Source organism: Schistocerca cancellata, chromosome 9, assembly GCF_023864275.1.
Source record: "Schistocerca cancellata isolate TAMUIC-IGC-003103 chromosome 9, iqSchCanc2.1, whole genome shotgun sequence".
Taxonomy (NCBI): Eukaryota; Metazoa; Arthropoda; class Insecta; order Orthoptera; family Acrididae; genus Schistocerca; species Schistocerca cancellata.
Genome location: NC_064634.1, coordinates 310,649,078 through 310,666,182, shown reverse-complemented (window position 1 = coordinate 310,666,182; position 17,105 = coordinate 310,649,078).

Here is a 17,105-nt window from a genome sequence, read left to right as displayed (position 1 = left end):
TTAGTAACATAATTATCTACGATTAACGTTTTCAGTAAGTGGTAACATAATACGATTAGGTACAGGGAGCATGTTGTTGGTTTAGCATATGCCGGCACGGTAGCTCAGCGTGTTCGGTCAGAGGGTTTAGCTACCCTCTGTAACAAAAAAAAAACTGAGTGAACGAATCAACGATCAACCTGAACAGGCGTCATCGGACTCCCGCCACGAACAAATTCAACGAACAATCGAGAACAAAATAGGATTAAAAAAAAAAGCGTGTTCCGTCAGAGGGTTTAGCTACCCTCTGCAATAAAAAAACTGAGTGAATGGATCAACGAACAACCTGAACGGGTGTCAACGGACGTCCGCCACGAACAAATTCAACGAACAATATAGAACAAAATGAGATTAAAAAAAAAAGCGTAATGAGTAGCGTCTCTGTCCGTTAATGAGTTTTTGTTGATGCAGTGGTTCACGTCACAAACTTCCAAATTTTTTTCCTAACATTCGCGCTTTTATTAGGTTCGGATACTTTATTATTAGTTTAATAGAAGTATATGCTATAATATTTAATCCTATGTAAATATAAGTTGACCCTTTTTTTGAGGGGTGACTTTGTTCGATTGGCTTAATCTACAGGACAGCTTGCGCTACTTGCATAAAGATATTTTGCTCATTTTTCTTTTACGCTTCGTAATTCACATGTTGCAGAGATTCTGCTACTGGGTAGCACCAGTGATCAAGTAAGACTGACCTTAGGGTTTTACTAAAAACTGGGAATGATGAAATAATGTTTATCTTATGCGGAGAAGTATTCCAAATTTGTACCGCGCTGTTTGTAATAGAAATTTTATAAGCCTGTATCCTTATTGATTGGACATGGTACTTTCCTTTTCGTGGACGGCGGAGGAAATGTGCGTTTAAATAGAGCTAACGTGGGAATTTTACGCTCGCCCGTTGAGTGAACAGTGTGATTTATGAACTAGAAGCATCCCTCAAACAGCCGCTGGAGTGCGCTGCGATCGCGTATACCACGTTGGGGCCCACGTACCGTATGCACATGTAGCATCGTTCCTGAGCGTTCAGCAGCACTTCGAACTTGGCGCGCTCAAAGTTAGCGTTCGACAGCACGGTCCTTGTGCCGACGGCTTAAGGGACAAGTGCGCCCCGTGGGTGGGCACGGCGCCTATAGGTCGCGAGGACTTCGGCAGCGGGTGGGTTGGCTACTGGGGCCTCGGCCGGCCGGCCATCGACCGCAGCCACACGTGCGCCGGCGGCGAGCGGCCGGCACGCGGGACACAGCCGCAGCCACCGCCACCGACGCCGTGACGTCACGCGCCGCAAGGCTGACGCAGCCCACCCGCCCCCGCTGCCGGGACGCCCGGCCGGCCCACTCCGACGCAAGGAGCAGCGCCTCAGCAAATATTTGCGAGGCTGGCTGGGCGGCACGCATTGTGCGCGCCGAGACTCGGCTGGCACGCGCACTCGCCCGCCGCGTGCAGAACACGCTGCGAGGACCAGCGGAGCCACGAGCGCCGTGGTCCCACTCGGCCCGGCTCTGCTCACACTGCATCTTATGCCGAAATCGCTTCAGCGAAAAACCTACACTAGTGCCCAAATTAAAGCAACAAACTGTTATTTCCCCGTACTCTGCCTAATTCGTCTGCATCTACACTACTGGCCATTAAAGTTGCTACACCACGAAGATGACGTGCTACAGACGCGAAATTTAACCGACAGGAAGAAGATGCTGTCATATGCAAATGATTAGCTTTCCAGAGCATTCACACAAGGCTGGTGGCGACCTACAACCTGCTGACATGAGGAAAGTTTCCAACCGATTTCTCATACGCAAACAGCAGTTGACCGGCGTTGCCTGGTGAAACGTTGTTGTGATGCCTCGTGTAAGGACGAGAAATGCGTACTATCGTTTCCGACTGATAAAGGTCGGACTGTAGTCTATCGCAATTGCGGTTTATCGTATCGCGACATTGCTGCTCGCGTTGGTCGAGATCCAATGACTGTTAGCAGGATATGGTATCGGTGGGTTCAGGAGGGTAATACGGAACGCCGCGCTGGATCCCAACGGCCTCGCATCACTAGCACTCGAGATGACAGGCATCTTATCCGCATGGCTGTAACGGATCGTGCAGCCACGTCTCGATCCCTGAGTCAACACCTGGGGACGTTTGCGAGACAACCATCAGCACGAACAGATCGACGACGTCTGCAGCAGCATGGACTATCAGCTCGGAGACCGTGGCTGCGGTTACCCTTGACGCTGCATCACACACAGAAGAGCTCAAAAAATGGTTCAAATGGCTCTGAGCACTATGGGACTCAAGTGCTGAGGTCATTAGTCCCCTAGAACTTAGAACTAGTTAAACCTAACTAACCTAAGGACATTACAAACATCCATGCCCGAGGCAGGATTCGAACCTGCGACCGTAGCGGTCTTGCGGTTCCAGACTGCAGCGCCTTTAACCGCACGGCCACTTCGGCCGGCACAGACAGAAGAGCCTGCGATGGTGTACTCAACGACGAACCTGGGTGCACGAATGGCAAAACGTCAATTTTTTGGATGAATCCAGGTGACCGCACATTGTAAGCGTGTATTCGTCATCGCCATACTGCCGTATCACCCGCCGTGGTGGTATGGGGTGCCATTGGTTACACGTCTCGGTCACCTCTTGTTAGCGTTGACGGCACATTGAACAGTGGACGTTACATTTTAGATGCGTTACGACCCGTGGCTCTAACCTTCATTCGATCCCTCCGAAACCCTACATTTCAGCAGGATAATGGACATTCGCATATTGCAGGTCGTGTACGGGCCTTTCGGGATATAGAAAATGTTCGTCTGCTGCCCTGGCCAGCACATTCTCCAGATCTCTCACCACCTGAAAACGTCTGGTCAATGGTAGCCGAGCAACTGATTCGTCACAATACGCCAGTCACTACTCTTGGTGAACTGTAGTATCGTGTTGAAGCTGCATGAGCAGCTGTACCTGTACACGCCATCCAAGCTCTGTTTGACTCAATGCCCAGGTGTATCAAGGCCGTTATTATGGTCAGAGGTGGTTGTTCTGGGTACTGATTTCTCAGGATCTGTGCACCCAAACTGCGTGAAAATGTAATCACATGTCAGTTCTAGTATAATATATTTGTCCAATGAATGCCCGTTTATCATCTGCATTTCTTTTTGTTGTAGCAATTTTAATGGCCAGTAGTGTACATCTACATGGTTACTCTGCAATTCACACTCAAGTGCCTGGCAGAGGGTTCATCGAACCATTTTCATACGAGTGTGAGTCAAATGAAAACCTTAAATATTTTTTTTAATATTATTTATTGTGCAGAAGTGGTACAAAACTGTATCACTTTTCAACATAATCTCCCCCACGCTCAATGCAAGTCCTCCAATGCTTATAAAGTGTATAAATTCCTTTAGAAAAAAAATTCTTTTCGTAGTCCGCTCAACCACTTATGCACCGCGTGGCGTACCTCTTCTTCAGAACTTCGTTCCTCCCATTGCGTCTTTGACTGGTCAAAACATATGGAAATCACTTGGGGCAATGTCTGGCGTGTATGGTGGATGAGGAACACACTCAAAATGCATGTCTGTGATTGTTGCAACTGTATACGGGCAGTGTGGGGCCTTGCATTGTCATGTTGCAGAAGGACACCTGCTGACAGCAATCCACGTCGCTTTGATTTGATTGCAGGCAGCAGATGATTGTTTAGAAGATTTGTGTATGATGCACTGGTGACAGTGTTCCCTCTAGGCATGTAATGCTCCAAAAAGAGAGTCAGCATAACCACAATGTGGTGTGCTAACCTATGAATAATCTGTAAACATGCTGCAGTGTCATTCAGTATCACTCGGCGGTTGTCCTTCACTATGGTTTCAACGGCTGCAATGTTCTGTGGAGTCACAACTCGTTGTGCCTGACCTGGACGAGGAGCATCTTCCACTGAAGTCACACCATTTGCGAACTTCCTACTCCATTCGTAGACCTGCTGCTCTGACAAACATGCATCACCCTACTGAGCCTTCATTCGTCGATGAATTTCAATAGGTTTCACACCTTCAATACGCAAAAACCGAATAATAGAACGTTGTTCTTCCCTGGTGCAAGTCGCAAGTGGGGCGGCCATCTTTATACTGATACTGCGACGGTATGTATGCATCTGCACTATGCTGCCACCTACATGCCATTCTGCACGCTGTTTGTAGCACGCTCACCAACTTACAAGATAACGGCGCGAAATTTCGATTTGTTATTACAAATTTAACGTTTTAATTTGACTCACCCTCATACTACTTCTCTACCATTCCACTCTCGAATGGCGCGTGGGAAAAAAGAAAACCTAAATATTTCAGTTCGAGCTCTGATTTCTCTTATTTTATTATGATGATCATGTCTCCCTACGTAGGTGGGTGTCAACAAAATATTTTCGCATTCGGAAGAGAAAGCTGGTGATTGAAATTTCGTAAACAGCTCTCGCCGCAAAAAAAACCGCCTTTGTTTCAGTGACTGCCACCCCAACTCGCGTATCATAACAGTGACACTCTCACCCCTATTGCGCGATAACACGAAACGAGCTGCCCTTCTTTGCACTTCTTCGATGTCCTCCGTCAATCCTACCTGGTAAGGATGCCACACTGCCCAGCAATATTCCAGCAGAGGACGGACAAGTGTAATGTAGGCTGTCTCTTTAGTGGATTTGTCGCCTCTTCTAAGTGTTCTGCCAACAAAGCACAGTCTTTGTTTCGTCTTTCCCACAATATTATATACACTCCTGGAAATTGAAATAAGAACACCGTGAATTCATTGTCCCAGGAAGGGGAAACTTTATTGACACATTCCTGGGGTCAGATACATCACATGATCACACTGACAGAACCACAGGCACACAGACACTGGCAACAGAGCATGCACAATGTCGGCACTAGTACAGTGTATATCCACCTTTCGCAGCAATGCAGGCTGCTATTCTCCCATGGAAACGATCGTAGAGATGCTGGATGTAGTCCTGTGGAACGGCTTGCCATGCCATTTCCACCTGGCGCCTCAGTTGGACCAGCGTTCGTGCTGGACGTGCAGACCGCGTGAGACGACGCTTCATCCAGTCCCAAACATGCTCAATGGGGGACAGATCCGGAGATCTTGCTGGCCAGGGTAGTTGACTTACACCTTCTAGAGCACGCTGGGTGGCACGGGATACATGCGGACGTGCATTGTCCTGTTGGAACAGCAAGTTCCCTTGCCGGTCTAGGAATGGTAGAACGATGGGTTCGATGACGGTTTGGATGTACCGTGCACTATTCAGTGTCCCCTCGACGATCACCAGTGGTGTACGGCCAGTGTAGGAGATCGCTCTCCACACCATGATGCCGGGTGTTGGCCCTGTGTGCCTCGGTCGTATGCAGTCCTGATTGTGGCGCTCACCTGCACGGCGCCAAACACGCATACGACCATCATTGGCACCAAGGCAGAAGCGACTCTCATCGCTGAAGACGACACGTCTCCATTCGTCCCTCCATTCACGCCTGTCGCGACACCACTGGAGGCGGGCTGCACGATGTTGGGGCGTGAGCGGAAGACGGCCTAACGGTGTGCGGGACCGTAGCCCAGCTTCATGGAGACGGTTGCGAATGGTCCTCGCCGATACCCCAGGAGCAACAGTGTCCCTAATTTGCTGGGAAGTGGCGGTGCGTTCCCCTACGGCACTGCGTAGGATCCTACGGTCTTGCCGTGCATCCGTGCGTCGCTGCGGTCCGGTCCCAGGTCGACGGGTACGTGCACCTTCCGCCGACCACTGGCGACAACATCGATGTACTGTGGAGACCTCACGCCCCACGTGTTGAGCAATTCGGCGGTACGTCCACCCGGCCTCCCGCATGCCCACTATACGCCCTCGCTCAAAGTCCGTCAACTGCACATACGGTTCACGTCCACGCTGTCGCGGCATGCTACCAGTGTTAAAGACTGCGATGGAGCTCCGTATGCCACGGCAAACTGGCTGACACTGACGGCGGCGGTGCACAAATGCTGCGCAGCTAACGCCATTCGACGGCCAACACCGCGGTTCCTGGTGTGTCCGCTGTGCCGTGCGTCTGATCAGTGCTTGTACAGCCCTCTCGCAGTGTCCGGAGCAAGTATGGTGGGTCTGACAAACCGGTGTCAATGTGCTCTTTTTTCCATTTCCAGGAGTGTATATGGTCTTTCCAATATAAGTAGCTCGTAATTGTAATTCCTAGGTATTTAGTCGAAGTAACACCCCTTAGAATTGTGCGATTTATTCTATAGCCAAAATTTATCGGATTTCTTTTAGTACTCATGTGGATGACCTCGCATTTTTCTTTGTTTAGTGCCAACTGCCACTTTTCGCACCATATAGAAATTCTCTCTAGATCATTTTGTAATTGGAATTAATCGTCTGATGATTTTACTAGACGATAAATTACAGCGTCATCTGCAAACAATCTAAGGGGGCTGCTCAGATTATCACTAGTAGAAGGCCTATGAAACTACCTTGCGCAACGCCAGATATCACTTCTGTTCTACTCGATGATTTACTGTCTATCACTACGAACTGTGACCTCTCTTAGAGGAAATCACGAATCCAGTCACACAGCTGAGACGATACTCCATATGCATGCGATTTTATTAATAGTCGCTTGTAAGGAACTGTATCATAAACCTTCTGGAAATATAGGAATGTGGAATCGATCTGAGGTCTAATTCGCGATATAATGATAAAAACTGTCAAAAGAAGTCCGTATGATCGTGTTCTGCACGAAGGTGGCATTCCGGTCAACGGACAACTACGCCAACGATGACGTCATGGCACATATCAAACGGGATGGTTCCCTCATCCAAAAGTGCTTATGGCATAGAGAAGACACCTACCAGACTCTGCAATGGTGGAGGGGGGCGGGGGGGGGGAGAGGGGGGCATAGGAAGAATGGAAGCAGGAGAGTCGCAAACTGATGTGGCCCGATAGCTTAATGTGAATCGTTCTGTTATTTATCGGATGTGGCGACAGTTTATAGAGACCGAAACTGTAGCCTGAAGACCACGGCAGGGCCTGACATCAGAAAGAGACGGCCGCTACTTGGATGTAATGGCCCGATGGTAACGCCTTAGCACTGCACAGCAACTGGCATCTGACCCGGCCCCATTCACTGGACGTGGTGCTTCGAAGCAAACGCTGCACAGAAAGCTTCGGCAGAGTGGCCTTTGCTGTCGGAGACCTGCTGTATGTTTACCTCTGGCGGGTCTTCACAGAAGGAAAGATGCCGAGTAGAGTGGTCAGCATGCCATCTGTACGGTCGAACAGTGGACCAATGTTTTTTTCACAGATGAGTCTCGGTTTGGCCTGGAAAGTGATTTCCGGCGGATTCGCATCTGGAGGCCATGAGAAACACGATTTCAGAGTGTGGAAAGAGATCGATATCGAGGAGGTTGGTGTGGGCATGAGATGTTGGAATCTCATGCGCGGTTGTTGCGAGGTGCTGTTGGCTCAGATTTCGTACTGATGGACGATGATGCTCGACCTCATAGAGCACGGGTGATTGATCTTTTCTTGGAAACTGAAGGTACTGAACGCATGCGTGGTCTGCTCGCTCTGCCGACTTGAATCCCATATCTGGGATGCACTTAGGGAGACACGCTTGCATCACGTCAGCATCCACTCTCCGCGACTTGCGACCAGCTCTGCAGTAGGAACGGGCGTTATGAGATTGATGACATCATTCACTGAATGTCCCGTCGTTGGTCACACCCCATACTGGGCACATTAACCACTAGTCAGAGTGCTAAGGTCGCAGGTTCGAATCCTGCCTCGGGCATGGATGTGTGTGATGTCCTTAGGTTACTTAGGTTTAAGTAGTTCTAAGTTTTAGGGGACTGATGATCTCAGATGTTAAGTCCCATAGTGCTCAGAGCTATTTGAACCCAAATTGTCAGAGTGTGTGCGCAAATCCGTTAAGTTGGAAGAAACGAAGAACATTTTCGTCTGCTGTTGTGTATCTTGCAGTTGTTTACGTTCTGTATTCTTTACATTGTTTTACTCTACTATCACCTGCTTGTACTGTTTTGTGGAAAAATAAAAGCAATCTTGCAAAATTTCCGTTTGTTGCTTTAATTTTGGACACCAGTGTACTTCTAGGCACATTATTTTAAAAGGCTCTCAACCACTGTCAGAATTCTATATGGCGAATAAAATATTCCGCACTGGCTGTTAAACAATTTTATTCAAAAATCACTACCGGTTTCACATCAATAGAAATGCATCTGCAGATGATCTGTACAAGAAATTAAAACATTATAGAAGTACATTGGCTAGACAGTAGACGTATACAACTATAGACCACCATATAGGGCGTTCCGAAATTCGCGTTACAAATTTCTAGGCCGAGGTGAGTGAGTACATAATATTTTGAACAGGACCTGATCTCCAAGAATGTTACCGAACGATACTAGAGAGTGCCAAGGTTATAGGCACCGGCGCCTGTATCCGTAACGATATTACAGTATTTCAACGATAATAGGGGAGAATAAATGTATCAATCTGAGGAAAGGGTTCCTGTACCCGACGCGAACGAGTCGAAAGTCATAAGCGAAAATCATTCTAATACATTTGATAGGGGAATATACGCCGATGAGCCAAAACGTTATGATCACCAGCTTGACAGCTTTTCTGTCCATATTTGAAACAAAATAAATCACTTATTCTGTGTATGAGGGATCCGGTAGTTTGGTGGTATGCTTTGTGAGGTGTCTGGCACTGGATGTTTGCGTACGGGTTACGTAATTCGCTTAAAGAAAGGGCTGTAGATTTGCGTACGTGGTAATGGCGCCCGACAGCGATCCACATGGGTTCCTAGGATTTACATCAAGCGAATTTGGTCGCCGAGACATAAATGTGACTTCACTATAACGCTCTTCAAACAATGATAGCGTGCTGCCTCCGAGACACGGACAGTTATATTGCGCCGGCCGGAGTGGCCGTGCGGCTCTAAGCGCTACAGTCTGGAACCGAGCGACCGCTACGGTCGCAGGTTCGAATCCTGCCTCGGGCATGGATGTGTGTGATGGCCTTAGGTTAGTTAGGTTTAATTAGTTCTAAGTTCTAGCCGACTGATGACCTCAGAAGTTGAGTCGCGTGGTAAAAAAAAAAAAAAGAAAAGAAAAAAGAAAGTTATATTGCTGAAAGACGAATGGTTCAAATGGCTCTGAGCACTACGGGACTTAACTGCTGAGATCATCAGTCCCCTAGAACTTAGAACTACTTAAACCTAACTAACCTAAGGACATCACACACATCCATGCCCGAGGCAGGATTCGAAACTGCGACCGTAGTGGTCTCGCGGTTCCAGACTGTAGCGCCTAGAACCGCTCGGCCACACCGGCCGGCGCTGAAAGACGATATCGTTGTCGGGAAAGATATCAAAAATGAAGGAATGCAGGTAGTTCGCAGCTGTCGGCGTGTCTTTGATTACTACCACAGGTCCCATGCAGGAGCAGAGGAATGTCTCCCACAGCGTAATAGTCCTCACACTAGCCTACGTCCCGAGCAGCCTTTTATTATCTCAATGACGGCATTTGTGGAGACAACCATCGACTTACTGCAGCAAAAATGTGATGTACCCGAAGAGCAAACACGTTGATCGGCGGTCGAGTCCCGATAGCCCTGTGCCCACTGCAGTCCTATCTAACGATGCCGTTGGGTCAACATGTGAACAGGTACGAGTGGTCTACTACGGAACTCCATGTTCTGCAATGTACGATGAACTGTGTGCGCCGAAACGCTTGTGCGTGCACCTGCATTGTGCTCTTTCGGCAGAGATCGCACAGATCACCATCTATTTTACTTTATAGAACAGACAAGCCTTCGAAGCCCACGATCTGTAAAGACTCGTGGTCATCCAACCATTTAGCGCCTAGTGGTAGTCTGACTGTCCTCCTACCTCTTTCCGTAGATGCTCACAGCGGCAGCACGTGAATAGTCAACCACCTGCGCCGTTTTCGAGATACTCGTTCACAGACTCTGCGTACCAATAACCTGCCCTTTGTCAAAGTTGCTTATCTCCAAGCATTTCCCCGTTCGCAGTCCATGTCTTTGCTAGCGTGCTAGGTGCTCTGCTTACAAGGTTTTGTTACCGCGTCATGTGTCTGCAACGCCACCAGGCGGAAACCCAATGTCGCGCTGGGCACTGCTCATAACGTTTTAGCTTATCGGTGCATGTTGCTAAGATTGTGGGGTAGACAAATTTTAGAGGTGTAGTACGAACCAAACAGGAAACAATGCCGAGTAAACATGGGCTTTAAAATGCATGCTTTAATAGCTATGGCCAATTGTTCAGTAGAGTAGATGTGTTTCGCACTAGCGAAGATGAGCAAGTGCTCCTCAGTACGCATTCTACATTCCGTGTTTACTAGAATCTTTTCTTGTTTTGGTCCACACTATCATCTCTGAAAGTCGCCTATCCTACAATCTTAGCAACAACGAACCAGCAGTTACTGTTAGACGTATCACAGCGGCTCCTGCTCCTAACTTCGGACTTGTTCGTTTCAGGGATCCTTACCTCAAATTGATACATTTATCTTTCTCCATCATCCTTGAAAACCTGTAACTTCATCACAGAACCATCCTGTGTGTACATACATTGATAGGCGCAGGTGCCTGTTACTTTGACGCTCTGTAGCGTGATTCGATGACGTTTCCTAATATGGGTTCCTACTCGAAATACTATGTACTCATTCCCCAGATCCTAGGATTTTGTTACCTTAATTTCTGAACCCCTACATATCAGTGGGAGCTGCGTATGCCGATGTATTTTTAAACAGTCATGACGCGTCAATGTTATTGCTTACTGCCAAGGGGGCCCCACCGTTCATCGTCAACATAAAAACAGGTAACAAGCTGAAAGCTGTAATCCTTGATTAAAACTACTGTAACCGCGGTGTGCCTCTAAGTAATTCGAAACCACATAAACTTATTTAAATTTCTAACTAGCGTACACTTATGCGAACTAACTAAAAATCACACTGGCATGCCTTAACTTCGACAGATAGATATAACCAAGCTTGAAAGCCTTAACATGCCGTAGACACCATAGAAATGTGTGCGGCGCCAGCATAGACTGTATTAATGAGTCCGCATTACGAGCCACGTGTGTGAGGTGGCGCCAGTGCGAGTCTCGGGTCGGACCCATGCTATCTATGGCGAGAAAGATGGGGTTCGCTTTAGAATGCGTTTCTATTAATCTGCAGACAGTGCTAAATAACTTCCGAAGCAACTCAGGCCATTTTGAAATCTTGTCGGGTTTTCAGTTGGGAGACGTCGTCTGAATGGTGCGATATTTCGGCAAGCTGACTTGTTGCCAGATACATCAGTCATCAGACCCGCCTGAAGATTGCAACACGGCAGCTTTTCGAAACATCGCACCAAACAGGCGATGCCACTCGGTTGGAAACCCGAGAACATTTTTAAATAATCGTGCGCTGGGAGGGACTAAAATCGCACAAGAAGTCAGACAAGTTTCATTTTAACATTCCTTAACGAACGAAACAATGATATATTAATATCACAGTGCAGTCATATAAGACATCGTCTCTTTACATAATAAAATCAGAAACGAAAATTTAATTGTGATGGAGAATTGGAGTCCGATAGCAAGGGAAGGAAGAGGAGGAGGAATAGGAAGAGAACATGGACTAAGGGAAAGGAATGAAAGGGAAATCCGTCTAGTAGAACTTGGTTCAAATGGTTCTAATGACTTCAAGCACTATGGGACTTAACATCTGAGGTCATCAGTCCCCTAAGAACTACTTAAACCTAATTAACCTAAGGACATCACACACATCCATGCCCGAGGCAGGATTCGAACCTGCGACCGTAGCAGCAGCGCGGTTCTGGACTGAAGCGCCTAGATCCGCTCGGCCACAGCGGCCGACAGAATTTGGCACAGAGCGTAAATTAATCATTGCTAACATTTCATTTAAGAAACATGAAAGTAATTACATACGTGGAAGAGACCTGGAAACACGACAATGTTTCATATGGAGTTCATGATGTTAAGGCAGAGATTTCGAAATTAGATTTTAAACTGGAGCGCTTTTTCAGGGACGGGTATACACTCTAACTATAAATCATTCTTTATGAACTGTGGATTAAAACTGGAGAACTTTTGACTTCCTTATGAGGAGTACGTCTTATTTGATTTCTATGTAAGGTGTTCGTAGCAGAAGGGACACCGTTTATACCGAAAGTAAAATTTAATTCAAAACAGTGGATATATCAAACATCCTACATACCAAATATTTGACCTCTGTGCAAGACAGTTTGTATTTTCATTATAGGCTCACACAGACCCCTCTCTTCAGACTACAGGCTTTTTCTCTCTACAGTTGTCACTGTGCTTTCCTGATTTGCTAAGAAAGACAAGAGGTACATATCGTGTGCAGTTTTCGATATAAAGTTTCTCATTCACGCTCCAGAGAAAAGAATGTTAATGGATTTACAAGGAAACAGCGGTACGGCGATAGACAATATCTTCATAGATGGTACGCTAGTTGATGGTCACAGGGTGAAAAAAATTACAAATGTCCTGTCGGACCATGACGCGCAGATAATAATACTGGAAGGAATCAAGGCACAGTCGCAGCCGAAAGGCTGAACAAAAGATTTAGAAATACGAGTCCACTCGCGATACACTCTTAAAAAGCCAATTTCGAAGGGCTTACTCGGCAAAAGTCTACAATACAGACGATTTGAACTTTACTTGGTAGCTCTATCCCATGCAGGCAGATATCTAGTACTAATAAGTAAAGCATTTGGATAACTTATGGCACCGGAACATCACGGGAGAAAACTGGATGGCTAAAAGCACGCGTTACACCAATAAAATAGGAAGCTCTTACAACAGACTTAAAACTATATGGTCAACTTGTGAAATACTCCTCTGTGAAAGGGCAGTGTTTATTGCTCAGCATATTATGCTTCTCTTGTACGAGATTCAAAGTGATCCACCAGGGTTGTGCAAAATAATAATCATTTCTTGTGAATAGAGGGTGTCGGGAGTGATGGCCCAGTCGTAAAGTGCGTGCCTAGAAGCAGAGAGGTCGCGGTATAGAATCTCGGTCGGACAGTGGTAATTTTCAGCCCGAGTTGGATCTAGCCTTTAACTCTCGACTATGTGAGGAGCCTCCAGGAATAGCTGGCCGGTGTGGCCGAGCGGTTCTAGGCGCTTCAGTCTGGAACCGCACGACCGCTATCGTCGCAGGTTCGAATCCTGCCTCGGGCATGGATGTGTGTGATGTCCTTAAGTTAGTTAGGTTTAAGTAGTTCTAAGTTCTAGGGGACTGATGACCTCTGGTGTTAAACCCCATAGGGCTCAGAGCCATTTTTTTTCTCCAGGAATAACAGGTGGTTCGAATTCCACGTTAAACTGTAGGTCGCCCTTCCCCAGGTGGATATCTGGAGTAGATTACGGACACGCAAGTCACGTAAGTGGCGTCCAATAGAAAGACTTGGGCCAGGCCACTTAGCACACGAAATCAATAGTCGGCAAGGTGAATCGAAATTTTATTGGTACAGATAGATAAATAGAACACTTGAAACCTGGCGTTAGGTGAGAACCTGGAGCTACAGGAAATAAGCAAATAACTATATATTTGGAGTTCAAAATGGCTCTGAGCACTATGGGACTCAACATCTTTGGTCATAAGTCCCCTAGAACTTAGAACTACTTAAACCTAACTAACCTAAGGACATCACACACACCCATGCCCGAGGCAGGATTCGAACCTGCGACCGTAGCAGTCCCGCGCTTCCGGACTGCAACGCCAGAACCGCTAGACCACCGCGGCCGGCAGATAGTTGGAGTCTTTCTCAAGTTGACCGTATAGTTTTAACTCTGTTGTAAGAGCTTCCTATTTCATTGGTGTAACATGTGATTTTAGCCATCCAGTTTTCTCCTGTGATGTTCCAGTGCCATAAGTTATTCAAATGCTTTACTTATTAGTACTACATATCTGCCTGCATGGAATAGAGCTACTAAGTAAAGTTCAAATCGTCTGTATTGTAGACTTTTGCCGAGTAAGCCCTTCGAAATTGGCTTTTTAAGACTGTATCGCGAGTGGACTCGTATTTCTAAATCTTTTGTTCACCCTTTCGGCTGCGACTGTGCCTTGATTCCTTCCAGTATTATTATCTGCGGGTCATGGTCTGACAGGACATTATAATTTTTCTAACGCTGTGACCATCATATATATATATATATATATATATATATATATATATATATATATATATATATATATATATATGGGTTAAAGAATGAAGTTCTCCTCTGATACAACTTCACGTAGGACTATAAAGATCAGTCCATCACATATGAAATCTGTACTCACCCATCTGTGCAGTGTGTCTTTCATGTATGTTCAATTTTCTGAACCGACTGAAATACTTTTTAATGAAACGACTTTATAAGAACTGTGTAAGAAATAATATAGACAATTATCGGCCAGTTTCTTTGATACCAGTGTTTTCAAAAGTTTTTCAGAAAGCAATATATAGGAGAGTAGTGCGACATCTCAGTAAACATTCACCTACCAGCCAAAACATTATGACCACCGACTTACTGTCGGTATGAACTCGTCCAGCCGATAGCAGCGTCACCTGCCGAGGAATGAGTGCTGGTTTCCACACACGCACGATGCCTATAGTACGAGGTGCATTCAAGTTCTAAGGCCTCCCATTTTTTTTCTAATTAACCACTCACCCGAAATCGATGAAACTGGCGTTACTTCTCGACGTAATCGCCCTGCAGACGTACACATTTTTCACAACGCTGACGTCATGATTCCATGGCAGTGGCGAAGGCTTCATTAGGAGTCTGTTTTGACCACTGGAAAATCGCTGAGGCAATAGCAGCACGGCTGGTGAATGTGCGGCCACGGAGAGTGAATTTGTTCTTCAAAACATTTTCGTACGATGCACCTGTTACCGTAGTGCCCTTTGGAACGCAGTGGATAAGGATTACGCCCTCGCTGTCCCAAAACATGGACACCATTTTTTCAGCACTGGCAGTTACCCGAAATTTTTTTGGTGGCGGTGAATCTGTGTGCTTCCATTGAGCTGACTGGCGCTTTGTTTCTGGATTGAAAAATGGCATCCACGTCTCATCCATTGTCACAACCGACGAAAAGAAAGTCCCATTCATGCTGTCATTGCACGTCAACATTGCTTGGCAACATGCCACACGGGCAGCCATGTGGTCGTCCGTCAGCATTCGTGGCACCCACCTGGATGACACCTTTCGCATTTTCAGGTCGTCATGCAGGATTGTGTGCACAGAACCCATAGAAATGCCAAATCTAGAGGCGATCTGTTTAACAGTCATTCAGCGATCCCCCAAAACAATTCTCTCCACTTTCTCGATCATGTCGTCAGACCGGCTTGTGCAAGCCTGAGGTTGTTTTGGTTTGTTGTCACATGATGTTCTGCCTTCATTAAACTGTCACACCCACGAACGCACTTTCGACACATCCATAACTCCATCACCACATGTCTCCTTCAACTGTCGATGAATTTCAATTGGTTTCACACCACACTAATTCAGAAAACGAATGACTGCACGCTGCTCAAGTAAGGAAAACGTCGCCATTTTAAGTATTTAAAACAGTTCTCATTCTCGCCGCTCGTGGTAAAATTCCATCTGCCGTACGGTGCTGCCATCTCTGAGACGTATTGACAATGAACGCGGCCTCATTTTAAAACAATGCGCATGTTTCTCTTTCCAGTCCAGAGAAAAAAATCGGAGGCCTTAGAACTTGAATGCACCTCGTACCAGTGAGCGTGCTGTCCGTGTTTAGAATGGGGAAAGCGAGCGATCTATCCGAGTTTGACCCAGGGAAGATTGCGATGGCCTGAAGGCTCGACACGAGCATTTCGGAAACTGCACGGCTTGTTGTGTGTTCGAAGAGTGCCGTGGTGAGTGTCTTCAACATGTGGCGAAACCAAGGTAATACCACATCCAGACGTCGTGGCATTGGGCAGCCGTCACTCATTACAGATGTCGGACGTCGTAGGCTAGGCGGGCTAGTGAAAAATGACAGTCGGCGAACCGTGGTGGAACTAACATCAGACTTTAATGCTGGACAGACTACAGTGCATGCAACACTCCTAGCGATGGGCCTCTGCACACAACGAGCTGTTTTTTTTTGGTCGTCAGTCTACTGACTGGTTTGATGTGGCCCGCCACGAATTCCTTTCCTGTGCTAACCTCTTCATCTCAGAGCTCAGAATAGCACTTGCAACCTACGTCCTCAATTATTTGCTTGACGTATTCCAATCTCTGTCTTCCTCTACAGTTTTTGCCCTCTACAGCTCCTTCTAGTACCATGGAAGTCATTCCCTCATGTCTTAGCAGATGTCCTATCATCCTGTCCCTTCTCCTTATCAGTGTTTTCCACATCTCAAATGCTTCGATTCTCTTCTGTTCCGGTTTTCCCACAGTCCATGTTTCACTACCATACAATGCTGTACTCCAGACGTACATCCTCAGAAATTTCTTCCTCAAATTAAGGCCGGTATTTGATATTAGTAGACTTCTCTTGGCCAGAAATGCCTTTTTTGCCATAGCGAGTCTGCTTTTGATGTCCTCCTTGCTCCGTCCGTCATTGGTTATTTTACTGCCTAGGTAGCAGAATTCCTTAACTTCATTGACTTCGTGACCATCAATCCTGATGTTAAGTTTCTCGCTATTCTCATTTATACTACTTATCATTATCTTCGTCTATCTCCCATTTACTCTCAAACCATACTGTGTACTCATTAGACTGTTCATTCCGTTCAGCAGATCATTTAATTCTTCTTCACTTTCACTCAGGATAGCAATGTCATCAGCGAATCAGCGAATATCGTTTCACCTTGTATTTTAATTCCACTCTTGAAACTTTCTTTTATTTCCATCATTGCTTCCTCGATGTACAGATTGAAGAGTAGGGGCGAAAGGCTACAGCCTTGGCTTACACCCTTCTTAATACGAGCACTTCGTTCTTGATCGTCCACTCTTATTATTCCCTCTTGGTTGTTGTACATATTGT